We start from the raw sequence: 14,508 nt of genomic DNA, 5'->3' as shown, positions 1-14,508 counted from the left end.
GGAGTGTAGCGTGCAGTACAAGTTTACTACACCATACCATCCACAAACCAATGGCCTTGTTGAGAGGTTCAACAAGACATTGAAAGGCATGATCATGGGATTCCCTGAAAAACTCAAGAGGAGATGGGATGTCCTGTTGCCATGCCTGCTTTTCGCTTACAGAGAAGTGCCACAGAAGGGAGTAGGGTTTTCCCCCTTTGAACTTCTGTTTGGTCATCTTGTGAGGGGACCACTCTGTCTTGTGAAAAAGGGTTGGGAGAGGCCTCTCCAAGAACCCAGGCAAGACATTGTGGACTATGTGCTTGGCCTAAGGTCCAGAATGGCCGAGTACATGGAAAAAGCATCCAAGAATCTTGAGGCCAGCCAGGAGCTTCAGAAGCACTGGTATGACCAAAAAGCTGCACTGGTTGAATTTCAACCTGGGCAACAGGTGTGGGTTTTGGAGCCAGTGGCATTAAGGGCACTCCAAGATAGATGGAGTGGCCCTTACCCTATCCTAGAGAAAAAGAGTGAGGTCACTTACTTAGTTGACATGGGCACAAGCAGGACACCTTAAAGGGTTATCCATGTGAACCGCCTTAGGCTCTACAATGACACGACTGACATCACCATGCTGATGGTGACTGATGAGGAACAGGAAGCAGAGAGTGAACCTCTCCCTGATCTCCTCTCCTACAGACTGACTGCAAGCAAGAGTATGCCTGCCTCTTTTCCCTGACCACTGGGCTGACAAACTGGTGTACCCATGATGTGGACACTGATGACAGTGCACCTGTCAAGAACAAGATCTATCGACAGTCAGACCAAGTCAAGGGAAACATCAAAGCTGAAGTCAGCAAGATGCTGGAGTTAGGGGTTATTGAACTCTCTGAGAGCCCCTGGGCCAGCCCAGTGGTTCTGGTCCCCAAGCCTCATCCACAGGGTGGAAAGAGGGAAATGAGGTTTTGTGTGGACTATAGAGGGCTCAACTCTGTCACCAAGACAGATGCTCACCCTATCCCAAGAGCAGATGAGTTGATAGACAAATTGGGGGCAGCCCAATTTCTCAGTACCTTTGACTTAACTGCAGGGTACTGGCAGATTGGCATGGCCCCAGGAGCAAAAGAGAAAACAGCATTCTCCACACCTGATGGGCACTATCAGTTCACCGTGCTGCCATTTGGTTTAAAGAATGCCCCTGTCACCATCCAGAGGTTGGTGAATCAAGTCCTGGTTGGGTTGGAGTCCTTTAGTGCAGCTTATCTTGATGATATTGCTGTCTTTAGTTCCACCTGGCAGGATCACCTGATCCACCTTGGGAAGGTTTTAAAAGCCCTGCAAACTGCAGGCCTATCAAGGCATCCAAATGCCAGATAGGGCAGGGCACTGTGGTGTACTTGGGCCACCTTGTTGGTGGAGGCCAGGTACAGCCCTTACAGCCCAAGGAACAAGTTACTTACCTTCGGTAACGATGTATCTGTAAGAAACATTAGTTAGTTCGATTCCTCACCTTAGAATATCCCCAGGCGTCAGACTGGATCCGGAAGATTTTTCGTCAGCAATACCCCTTGCGCGTCGCTAGGCGTCGTCTGTGGCTCCGCGTCCGTCGTCGGCGTCGTGCGCCGGAATGACGTCGTCGGAGTACTTAGACGCCGCCCTCGCGCGCTTACGTCAGTTCTTGTACATAGCTTTCCGCGCCAGGAACGCAGAGCCATGCAAAAGACCGACACTGGTGCCAAAAATAAAATCTAGGGGCCTGAAAAGGATAACCTTAACCCTAGATGTCAGTTCGCAGAACGGGGAGGATGGGTGGGTCGGTGAGGAATCTAACTAACTAATGTTTCTTACAGATACATCGTTACCGAAGGTAAGTAACTTGTTCATCTGAAAGTAACACGTTAGTTAGATTCCTCACCTTAGAATAGATACCCAAGCAATACCATCCCCGGTGGTGGGTCTGCGAACCAAGATCACACCAGAAAGTCCTGGAGGACAGAACGGCCAAAGAAGCCATCCCTCCGGACTTGGCTGTCAAGGCAATAATGCCTGGCAAACGTGTGTAGCGAAGCCCACGTCGCCGCCTGACAGATGTCCTGCAAAGGGACACCCCGTCCCAAAGCAGTAGTAGCCGCTGTGGCCCGAGTAGAATGGGCGCGCAGCCCAACAGGAGGGTCCTTTTTTGCCAAGGAATAACACATTTTGATGCACAAAACGACCCACCGAGAGATGGTCCGTTTGTGCACAGCTTTCCCCTTCTTAGCATCCACGTATCCAACGAAAAGTTGGTCGTCCACCCGGAACTGCTTTGTGCGGTCCAGATAAAAGGAGAGCGCACGTTTTGGGTCCAGACGGTGGAGCCTCTCTTCCTCCTTGGAAGGATGCGGAGGCGGAAAGAAGGTGGGCAAGGTGACAGACTGCCCAAGATGAAATGGAGTCACCACTTTCGGAAGAAAGGAGGGACGAGGCCGAAGGACAACCTTGTCCGGATGAACAGAGAGAAAAGGAGGCTTTGATGATAAAGCCTGGAGCTCACTCACCCGTCTAGCCGAGGTGATGGCTACCAGAAAAGCAGTCTTAAGCGTCAGCAGACGAAGAGGACAATTATGAAGAGGCTCAAAGGGAGCACACATTAGAAATGTGAGAACAAGATTCAAGTCCCACTGAGGCATTACAAAAGGGACAGGAGGGAACGTGTGAGTAATGCCCTTTAGAAAGCGTGTAACTACAGGGGACTTGAAAAGAGAAGGCTGATCAGGAAGCCGCAAGAAGGCAGAGATGGCAGCAAGATAACCTTTCAAGGTGCCCAGGGCAGAGCCCTGCCAGGCCAAAGAAAGAAGAAAGAGGAGAACCTCAGAAAGAGGGGCGGAAAGGGGATCCACAGCCTTTGCTGTGCACCATGCCACAAATTTGTTCCACCGGCAGGCGTATATCGTCTTTGTGGAGGGACGCCTGGCTGCCAGAATGATATCACAGACTTCAGGAGGCAAGTCAAATGGCATCAACTGCCGCCGCTCAATCTCCACGCATGGAGCTGGAGGCTGGACAGGTTCGGGTGTAGGACCGTCCCCTGCTGCTGCGACAGAAGATCCTCCCGAAGGGGCAGACGTATCGGAGGATCGGTCAACATACTGAGTAGCTCGGGATACCAGTACCTTCGTGCCCAATCCGGAGCCACCAAGATGACTTGGGCCCGGTCGCGCCTGATCTTCCTTAGCACTCTGGGCAGAAGTGGTATAGGCGGAAAGGCGTACAACAGACCGCAACTCCACTCGTGACGAAAAGCGTCGCCGAGCGAGTGCCGCCTTGGAAATTCCAACGCGCAGAACTGCTGACATTGCGCGTTCTCTTCGGTGGCGAATAGATCTAACCAAGGCTCTCCCCACTGCTGAAAGAGAACTTGCGCCACTTCGGAGTTCAGACGCCATTCGTGATCCATCATGCACCGGCGGCTGAGTTCGTCTGCTCTGGCGTTCAGAGAGCCCGCCAGATGTTGAACCACTAGGGTGACGCCCTGGTGTTCCAGCCACGTCCAGAGGCGCAGAGCCTCCTGACAAAGGGTCCACGACTCCACCCCGCCCTGTTTGTTGCAATACCACATGGCGGTGGTGTTGTCCGTGAACACCTGCACGACACTTCCCCTGACAGAGGGAAGGAAGGCTTTCAGTGCAAGTCGGATCGCTCTCAACTCCAACAGGTTGATGTGGAGGCGAGACTCCGCCGGAGACCAGAGGCCTCTGATCTCCGCCTCTCCCATATGGCCACCCCATCCTAGGAGGGACGCATCCGTCACTACGACATGCTCCGGTTGGGGAAGGGAGAGGCTCTTGCCCGTGACCCAATCGCGGTCCGTGAGCCACCACTGCAACTGCTGTGCAGTGCCCTCCGAGATCAAGACATGGTCGGACAGGTTGCCGTGATGCTGGGCCCACTGAAACTTCAGGTCCCACTGCAGAGCCCGCATGCGCCGCCTGGCGTGATGCACTAGTAGGATGCAGGAGGCCATCAGCCCCAGAAGCCGCAACACTAGCCTGACCGAAACCCAGGATAGAGGCCGAAAGATGGGAATCAGGGCCTGAATATCCCGGACCCGCTGTTCCGGCGGATAGACCCGGAACTGCGCCGAATCGAGAACCGCTCCGATGAAGGGGAGCTTCTGAGAGGGACTCAGGTGTGACTTCGGCACGTTGATGGAAAACCCCAGCAAATGCAGGAGATACGCCGTAGTCTGGAGGTGGGAGACGACTGCCTGGGGCGAGCCCGCCTTCAACAACCAGTCGTCGAGATAGGGGAAGACTGGAACCCCTGATCTGCGCAGATGAGCTGCGACCACCGCCATCACTTTCGTGAACACCCGAGGGGCACTGGTGAGGCCGAAGGGGAGCACGGTAAACTGAAAGTGCTCTTGACCCACCGTGAACCGCAGGTAACGCCGGTGGGCCGGCAGGACGGGGATGTGGAAATATGCGTCCTGCAAGTCCAACGCTACCATCCAGTCTCCAGGGTCTAGGGCAGCTAGAACCTGAGACAAGGTCAACATTTTGAACCGTTCCTTCCGGAGGAAGGTATTGACGTTCTGGAGGTCCAAGATAGGGCGTAGGCCCCCTTTGCCCTTCTTGGGAACCAGAAAGTAGTGGGAATAACAACCACGACCTACTTCTGGGCTCGGAACGCGCTCGACGGCCCCCTTGGCCAAGAGGGCCGAAACTTCCTCGTGGAGAAGATTCAAATGATCCCCCGAGATACGGTGGTGCTGCGGTGGCATGGCTGGAGGGGTCGTCTCAAAGGGGAGGGAGTAGCCCCTTCGGACGATTTGCAGCATCCACCTGTCCGATGTGATGGACCGCCAGTGGAGCAGGTGATGGCGAACTCTGCCGCCCACTGGCGTGGGATGGGCCTGAAAGCTCGGACTAGGAAGGCTTTGAGGCGGATGCTGCCGGCGTGGATGTGGGCTGACCGCGTCTTCCTCCAGAACCGCCTCGGCGGAAACCACGTCCGCGACCGCGCGCAGGTTGGTTCTGCGGCTGGTGGCTAGGCGGACGTGAGGAGGCACCCCTTCCTTGGCCACGAAAGGGGCGAAAGGCGGAAGATTGCGACCGCGGGGCCGAGAGGCCCAAGGACTTGGCCGTAGCCCCGGAGTCCTTAAAGCGATTCAGCGCACTGTCCGCTTTCTCACCAAAAAGGCGAGTGCCATCAAAGGGCATGTCCATGAGAGTGCTCTGGACATCCCCCGAAAAGGACGTGGACCGCAGCCAGGCGTGACATCTAAGCGCCACCGTGGTAGAAATCGCCCTACCCAGCGAGTCCGTAGTGTCAAGCCCACATCTGATTGCATGTCGTGCTGCATCCCTCCCATCGGCCAGAGCCTGGGTAAGTCGTGTCTGGGCCTCCTCCGGGCACAGGGGCAGCACGTCCTCCGCCGTATCCCACAGAGAGTGGGAATAACGGTCCAAAAGACAGGCGGTGTTCAAGGACCGCAGACCCAAACTAAGGGAGGAGAACAGCTTTTTGCCAAACTGTTCCAGTCTCTTGGAATCCCGGTCCGGCGGAGCGGTCGGGAAGGAGGATTGGGAGGTAGAAGCCTGGATAACCAGGCTCTCGGGGGTGGGGTGTTGGGACAGAAAACTGGGGTCGCCCGGAGCAGGGCGGTGGCGCCTGGCGACGTTCCTGTCCACAGGAGGAACTGTGGAGGGCTTGGACCAGGTGCCCTGCAGAACGTCAATGAGGGCCTCATTGAACTGCAGCAGAGGCTCAGTGGAGCTTGCTGCAGACTGAAGCACCTCAGTGAGGACGTTAGTCCTCACAGCCACGGCAGGCAGCTCGAGCCCAAGGGCTGCGGCCGCCTTGCGCAGCACCACAGAGAAAGCAGCACCCACCTCCGAAGCCACAGTCGGAGGAGAGATGAATCCAGTGTCTGGTGAGGTATCCAGACCACTGGCCTCCCCCAGTTCATCTGCCCAGTCCTGTGACAGCTGAGCCTGAACGGCCATAGGATCCTCGGACCCCTCCCATTCACCCCCGTCATCCGATTCCTGGTAAACAGGAGGAAGGATCGGAGCCGGACGATAGACATAATGTGTCTCCAACGGCGCCGTACGCGGCGTTCATCGACGCCGTAACGGCGCCGGGTCCGGAGCGGGGCTGAACTGGGGCTCGACGCCGAGCGGAGCCGGCGTCGGAGGTGGAACCGGTGTCGACGCCGGCGGAGGAGGCGTGACGAGGTCGACCGGCGTCGACGGGGACTCGGGGATGAGTCCCTCGGGAACCTGCCGCGTCGAGGCCGGAGCCGGCGCCGCCGGCATGCAAGGTTGCCCAGTCGGGTCCGCGGTGCCCGAAGGCACGCCAGCGGGCGTCGACGGCGGAGCCAGGTTTCTCATGGCCGAGAGGAAGGCACTGACTTCCGCCGGCGTTGCATCAGTCCCAGGGATCGGCGGGTATGGGGACTTGCGCGGCGCCTGCGGCTCCGCTGGAGCCGCGGGGGTGGAACCACCCTGACCCTCGCGCGACCGGCAAACTAACCCACAACCCGTGTCCTGACTGAGAGGCTGCCTAGGCTGCCACCCAGCAGACCGTTGCTGGCCCCCTGGGTAGAGAGCCATCCGCTCTTGTGGGCCTGCAACAATGCACATCCTGGGGCGAGGTGCCAAGCCTCCTCCCTCAGGATGGGCAGGGGAAGCTTCAAAGGCATGCAGCCTTTGTGAGCCTCCCCAGACCACTTGCTGTACTCAGCAACTGGTCCCCACCGGTTCCGGCCCTCACTCTGGCAGGAAGACTGGCGGGAAAAAACAAGTGAGGAAAGGGTGTGCCAGCCTCTGCCAACCCCACCCTTCAGGTGGGGGAGGCGAGGTGAAGCACATCTCCGGGCTCTCGCCATCTTGAGGATGGGGAGCCCTACCCAATCAGGACTAGGCTCCTGCCCCCCTTCCACTGGAGAGTGGCAGGATAGGGGGTGTACTCACCCCAGGAAAGGGTCCCATTGGTCCTTTCCCTACCTGGAGAGCCTCTAAATGTACTATTTAGGGGCACCCTGAACCTTCCTTCCTCAGATCCCGATTTCGAAACGAGAGGAAGAAGAAGAAGAAGAAAGAAGACCTGCCGTGCAGTTGCTAACAAGTGGACAACACCAACTGACTTGGCCCCAGCCCTACCGGCCTGTCGACCCTCGAACCTGCTCCTGCTAAACCAAGACATCTCCAGGGGTCAGCAACCTCAAAAACCCCAGAGGACCGGACTGCCTTGCTCATCTAAAGACTGGGACTCCCACGAGCAGTGGTTCTGCTCAAACAAGCAACAACCCCTGGTGCCAGACAGCGAATCCAGCACACTCTGCACCCGCCGAGCCCGGCCTTTGCCTGAGTGAACTAAGACCACGAGGATGTCGCCCCGGCGACTGTGACCAAGAATCCAGCACCCAAGGACCCTCCTCAATGCTCCTGACAACGCCTGCAGCCTCAACTCCAGGGACCCCCCCCCAACCAAAACCAGCAGAGTGTAAGATTTCCCGATGCCAAAAGACACCCCTGCACCAAGGCGCCCTGCAGCCCCCTGTGCCCAGCTCCTGGGTGCCTACCTAACCTACAGCTTCCCAACTTACCTCTTGAAGTGGTGGTCGCACCTGAAGAATGTCCGTCCCCGAGCTTGCAGCCTTTGTTCATCTTGCAGCTTTACAATTGAAATACATTGGGGGCCCGGCGGCCCAAAAGCACCCTGCACCCAGCCGCCTGAGTGCCACTGGAAGTGCAGCATCTGTTCTATTCCACTTCCCCACTTGCCCTTTGTAAGTGACCAGGAGCTGCGCTCCCACAGCCGCGTGGTCTGCCTTCTAGCAGCCACCAACCAAAGGCCCCCTGCCCGCCATAGGCTAACATTGGGCCTACTCTCTCTGCACCCGGCTGCCCTGTGCCGCTGAGGGTGTAACAACTGTACCTACCTGACCCTGGGAGACCCCTGAGTCTAACCCTAGAACCTTAACTCTGCCAGTCGAGTACTTACCTGAAAGCCGATAATTCAAATTTTCTCCATAGGGTAACACTGACTGGTTTTCACTTGGAAATTCTTCTAAGTGTCGAGTTTTGAAACTTTTAAATATTCACTAAAAATCACCCGATCAACGAAAACGAAATTACTCACCTGTAATCAGGAGAGATCCCAGTGCTGGATCCTGGTGCCCAGCACTGACCCTGAAAAGTAATTACAACTGCGATTTTCCGTTAACCAAACTTTCCTCCATAGGATAACATTGCCTGGTTTTTGCCAGAAATTCTTCTGTCGATTTTTGAAACATACAAATATTCCTTAAAAATCGCCTGCGTAAGAAAAACGATTTCTTCCAACTGTTTACAGGAGATGCACCAGGGCTGAATCCAGGATCCAGCCCTGCGTAAGAAAAACCTATGCAAAGTAATTGATATTGCGTTTACTTAACGATTCCCATTGAGCTCAATGTTATAATTGTGTTTAACTTGTGTTGCCTATTGCAACAACTGTAATGATTGCATTTAAAAGACTATTGCTTATTGAAAGTATTCAACTAGAGCATCTCATTCTGAGAAAGTATTTTGATACCTACTTGTGATTCTAAAATAAAACAACTATATATTTTTATATACAAAACCATTGGCCTAGAGTTAAGTTCTTGAGTGTGTGAGACCATTTGCTGACTGAGTGTGTACAACAAATGCTTTAAACTGTCCTCTGATACTGGCTTACTGCTCGACCAAGCTACCACTTTAGAGAGTAAGGTTATATCCAACTTTAACCGCTGCCAAACCTCTGGGGACAGTTGGACTCTGTACACACTGTACCTTACCTTGGTGCAGTATATACAGAGCGACTTTCTTACAGGCAGAGATACTCTCTCACCACCAGACAACTATTTCAATAATATAGGATACTCAATTTTACGCGGTAAAAGATATTTAGCAATCACAATTGGGGGAGGAGTTGGCCTAACGGCTAGGGCGGTCGACCCCGAATCTGGGTTCGAATCTCGGCAATGACGCTGAACATCCTATGATTCTGGGCAAATCACTTAATCTCCCCCTGCCTAACAAAAATTAATGTGTCCTCATGTAATGCAACTGGTGCCATGTAAAGCACTCTGATACTCAATTCGGGTCATGTTCGCGCTATATAAAACTCTGTAAAAAAAAAAAAAAAAAAAAAAAAGCTAGCTGTACTTCCCTCAGCCCGGGCTGCTGTTTCTGCATGGGAGCTGCTGCATCGACTCTCCACCCGCTACCCAAGACACAGCATGGGGGACCACAGAAAGTGCCCTGCAATGCCCCCGGGGGTCCCCAAGAGCAGAATAATGAGTGCAGGGGCACTCAACCTGCTTTCGATTTTATGTGTCCTGGGGATGGGATCCCTTGGACATTTTCACTGAAGTCGGGCCCTGGGGGATGGGGTCCAGGAGCCAAAAGTTGGCTCAGGTAGGGGAAACTCCATCCACTCACCAAATAATTAAACAGATTGACTGTCTGGGAACCCATCCAACGCACATGCGCACTAGGCGCCGCCGGAGGGGGATGTTTTGGATCTGTAACTTTCCTTGCCCTCCTTGCCTCCCTACTCCGCCTCTGTCCGGCAGCCACCTGTGGTTATAGAAACTGCTTGGTCTGCATGTAGCTTGATCCCCCGGATGTGGGACACTGGCAGAGCGACCACGGCTGCCGAGCTGGAAAGGTTGCAGGACTCTAAGTTGCAGCACCCTCTGGCTCCAAGCGATCACTGCAGCGCCCCGGGCATGGAGCCCCTGGCCCAACCACAGTGGACGCAGCCTTGAGCAACCCCTGCATGATGGTGGAGGGCGTGGGTGCCTGCGTCTCTAGTGGGCCCAACTAAAAGTGGGGCAGGCAGGACGGCAGTGAGGGGCACAGAGGCACCGTGCGCAGCTTTGAGAGCCCTGAGGAGGTGATGGTGGTCTGGGACAACGGTGCCGCTGCCAACTACCGCTGCTCCGGAGCTTACGACCTACACATCTTTGACAGTGCTCCCAAAGGTATCAAACATGATGGAACAAAGTCCGGAACTTGCTGTCAGCAACCCATCATAGGCATCCAATGGAAATATGCAGAATGTACGAATTATGATCTTTTACAGTTTGTTATCATGAAGACAAGCATCAGCCAAGACACAGATTTTACAGAATCACCACACTTGGAAGTGAAAGAGTGCTGCTAGAATCTCGACAAAAATCAGAGAAAATGACAGCAAGAGTAATATTTGCTGGTGGCAGGGTGCTGCGAGGAGTTGATTAGCAATAGGAAGATCAAGATGTTGAAAATGGGAGGAGAGGAAAGATGACTGAGATCCAGGACTGGAGCGCCTCAATGCAACATATGTTCTGTGGGACAATGGAGCGAAAAAACTTTATTGAGTTGGCTTTGAAGGGATGTTCGACCTGAAGTGTATCCAGGATGCCAAAGGTGGTTCCTTCTACAGAGACCATTGTCCTGTGTTAGATGAGCAGAATGGTAACAGGAATCCAGGTGAATTGCAGATTAGGGATCTGGTTAATATTGATCTTGACTTGGAGATTGTACAGTCCTTGCAGCATTGTCACGGCGGTCTGACTGATGGCACGTTTGAAACCCTTACCACCCCGGGTACAGTGTGTGGATTTGACGAAGACCATGACATTGTTGTACAATATACAAGTGCCAGTAATCTGGCTGTTCTTACAAAGGCCAACATGGTTCGTAGTGGTGATGCTGCTCAGGGTGCAGAAGGAGAACGTTGCAGATTCAAGTGAGGGACCTTGTTCAGATAGGCTACAATTTAGAACAAATCAAGCTTCTTCAGAGAGGTCATGGAGAGTTGGCTGAAGCAACGTTCCCTACACTGGGTAAAGTTGGCAGAGTGCAGAAGATATATTCAGACAGCGATCTGAAAGTGGAAGTTTGTGGTACCTCCTGGACATTTAATCCTGCAGCAGTCTCTAAAGTTGCATCGGCTGGATCAGCTATAAGCAATGCATCAGGAGAACGTTTATCTCAACTATTGAAAAAGTTGTTTGAAACGCAAGAGTCCGTGGATCTTAATAAAGAATTGGTGAAAGCTTCTGCTAATGGAGATGTTGCTAAAGTGGAAACTTTACTTCAGAAACCAGACATGAATGTGAACGGGCAGTGTGCCGAACACACTGGAATGCAAGCAGCCAGCCAGAATGGACATGTTGACATTTTGAAATTACTTTTGAAGCAAAATGTTGATGTGGAAGCAGAGGAAAAAGATGGAGACCGGGCAGTACACCATGAAGCTTTCAGGGATCAAGGATCCGTCATTGAAGTCTTTCACAAAGGTGGTGCAAATTTGAATGCTCATAAAAGCGCATACAGACATGGCTACATATTGCTGTGAACATGGGCCATTTACAAGTTGTAAAAACATTACTAGACTTTGGATAACAACCCAGCCTTCAGGATTCTGAAGGTGATACTCCTCTCCATGATGCTATAAATAAAAAACCAGATGACATACTCGCTGTTATGTTAGAAGCTACAGCAGATGTGCCCATCACAAACAACAATGGATTTAATGCTCCACATCATGCTGCTTTAAGAGGAAACCCAAGTGCAATGCATGGCCTGCTGTCTAAGCTGCCCCGATCATGGAATGTTGATGAAAAAAAGGATGATGGCTACACCTTCCTGCATCCGGCAGCTCTCAATAATCACGTGGGAGTAGATGAACTATTAGTTCACAAGGGAAGTGCTAACTTAGAAATCCAGAATGTTAACCAGCAAACTGCTCTTCATCTTGCTGTTGAACTTCAGCATCACAGATTGTTAGGTTTTTAGTGCGTGCTGGTGCTAAACTAGAAATTCAAGACAAAGATGAGATACGCCCCTTCATGAAGCCCATAGACACCACACATTATCCCAACTTCGCCAGCTACAAGACATGCAAGATGTGGGCAAGGCAGATACTGCCTGGGAGCCATCAAAGAACACCTTAAACATGGGACTTGGCACTCAGGGAGCAGACAAGAAGAGTGCTGCATCTATTGCATGCTTCCTTGCACACAACGGAGCGGACCTCAATGTAATAAGAAAGGGCAATATCCTTCGACCTGTGCCCTGATCTTAGTCGCATTAGCTAAAGATCACTGACCAGTGACTCAGAAACACTGGAAGAATGTATGGTGTGTTCTGATATGAAAAGAGATACTCTTTTTGGCCCATGTGGACATATCGCCACGTGTTCTTTGTGTTCTCCAAGAGTCAAGAAATGTCTTTTGTACACAGAACCAGTTCACTCAAGAACAAAGATTGAAGAATGTGTGGTATGCTCAGATAAGAAAGCAGCAGTGCAGTTCCAGCCCTATGGCTGTATATTTGCATGTGAAAATTGTGCCCACTTGATTAAAAAATGTGCTCAGTGCCGTGCTGTGGTTGAACGGAGAGTGCCTTTTAATATATTCTGTAGTGGAAAGGCTGCAGAAGATGTAGACGATATAGCAACTGCAAGCATTTCAGGTTTACAGAAAGACAAGGAAAATACCAACATCAATGCTGATGTGCAAAAACTTCAGCAGCAGTTGCAAGACATCAAGGAGCAGAGGATGTGTCCTGTTTGTTTAGCTCACTTGAAGAATATGATCTTCCTCTGTGGTCATGGCTCATTTCAGGTTTGTGGTGTTCAAATGAGTGAATGTCCATTCTACCCAAAAGGCATTTAAAGAAGAATCCTTTTGTATTAGATCAGATTTGTGTTTTGCAAACTTAAGCTAGTAGTATTTTTTTTTTTTATCCTCAAACCTCAGCACGCCTTACAGGCATGTTATGGCGTTCCAGTGGCTTTCATCTCTAAAGTACCCCATACACAACACTCATTGTTGTGAACTCTTCAAAGGCAGTATTTATACAACAACAGTAATTAGTTGTAGATTTAAAAAGAGCCACACTTAAATAATTTAGGCACTTTCTCTGTTAAAACCATTGAATGTATAGCAACTTTTTTTATTATTGTTTTCCATGTTGGTCTTATGCTTTCATTTAATTCTTTTAAGAAAATAATGTGGTCTGGAAATATTTTCAAATCAGGCTGAATGCTGTGAACATGTGAATTTCCCTAACCCAAGACTAATACTGAGCTATACTTTCTTTGGAAGTTGCCTTGGTAGTTGTTTGCTTGGTAGTTAATGCTTCACAATTAACGAGACTGCTCTGACCCAGCAAATGAACTAGTGTTAGAAACACAGCATTTTCCTTCTGTTTACTTTACTTAACATCATTTGTGCAATCTGAGGAGGTGGAACTTGAGAAAAGGTAAAAGGGCAGACAACAACATTTGGTTTCATCAAAATGATTCCTGACTTCACGCATTTCCCTGCTCTTGTTAAACATCAATTAATAAAATGTGAAATTAAACAGCTAAAGATGAGTTGAGCCCTGAGCCGTGTCCCAGGGGTGCTCAAAGTAATTGCAGCAGAGCGCCATGTGAATCGTTTCTTGTTTTTCTTTGAAAAAGGGCCAAATCTTTCAAGCTGTATACCTTAGGCCTCGTGGGGCTGATTTTATTCATCTTTGACTCATTTTGTTACTGGGGGCCAGGCCGTGGCACCAGGATCATTTTCACCAGAACTCCTGGCCTCTAAAGGGGCGCATGCTGAAGGGAGGTGTATTTACTGGCTCTTTGCGTGAGCCTAGTTTTCTGTCTGGGTCCTGGTGCTCATCTTCTATTGGTGGGGGCAGCTTTCACAGCCACTCCACTACCAGCCAGCACAACTTCCTCCTGCCCACAATCCCAGGCTCCATGGTATCTTGACTGTCTCAGAGACAGTGCAGTTCTGGTCTTTCCCCAACTAGTCCTCAGTGGGCATTAGGTGGTTGTATCACTGGCATTGGAGGGACCCATTTAAGTCCTGGGAGTCAGCTGGTGACAAAGTCCTTAGTACATCTTAGCAGGGCATCAGGTGGCTTCTCTTTACAGCTGGTCATCTGTTCCGCTGTAATCACCACCTCCCAAATCTAGTGTCTTCTCCAGAGTCTCTTTCTTGTGCATGTAAAGTAGGGGTGGAAAGTTCTAGATGCCAGTCAACTCTGACCAATACTACTACATCGCTTCATCCCTCCATCCCTATCCCAACCCTCCTGCATAGCATTCTGGGACAATCCATCATAGCATCTTGAACTTTTCCCTGGAAAGAGTTCTTCTAATGTCCTCAGCTCCACCCCATCTGACTCAGCTCTTCCCACCAAAACTTTCCAGCCCAGGTAAAATGTGACAAACTAATCATCGAATGTAGATGTTCCTTTCCACCCTTTTCTCCCAGGAACTGAGACAATCACTGATGATTGCTCCCTTTGTATGGGGAGGCATTTGTTTCCTCTGCTAGGAAGCAGAGTAATTAACATGGCCAGGTTGGGGAATGGGGGAACAAAGGTCTGGAATCTGATTAGGAGCAGGGCCAGAGAAATATTACAATTTGCAGTGGCCTTACCTTAAAAGACACACACTAGTGGTAACCACACTCAGTCCACTTACTGTGAATTTACTGCGAGTGAAACTCAGGTAGTGAAACTCACC

The 14,508-nt window shown here is 51.4% G+C and overlaps 1 protein-coding gene and 1 pseudogene across 1 annotated transcript in view; one reads left to right on the top strand and one right to left on the bottom strand.

Moving 5' to 3' along the window:
• Positions 1–14,508, bottom strand: part of DYNC2H1 (dynein cytoplasmic 2 heavy chain 1) — a 1,714,832-nt gene that overhangs the window by 1,579,389 nt on the left and 120,935 nt on the right. The window lies entirely within an intron of this gene.
• On the top strand, positions 9,772–12,679 carry LOC146801938 (E3 ubiquitin-protein ligase MIB1 pseudogene; annotated as a pseudogene).

Source organism: Triturus cristatus, chromosome 8, assembly GCF_964204655.1.
Source record: "Triturus cristatus chromosome 8, aTriCri1.1, whole genome shotgun sequence".
Classification (NCBI taxonomy): Eukaryota; Metazoa; Chordata; class Amphibia; order Caudata; family Salamandridae; genus Triturus; species Triturus cristatus.
This window is presented reverse-complemented; position numbering and strand designations above follow the sequence as displayed.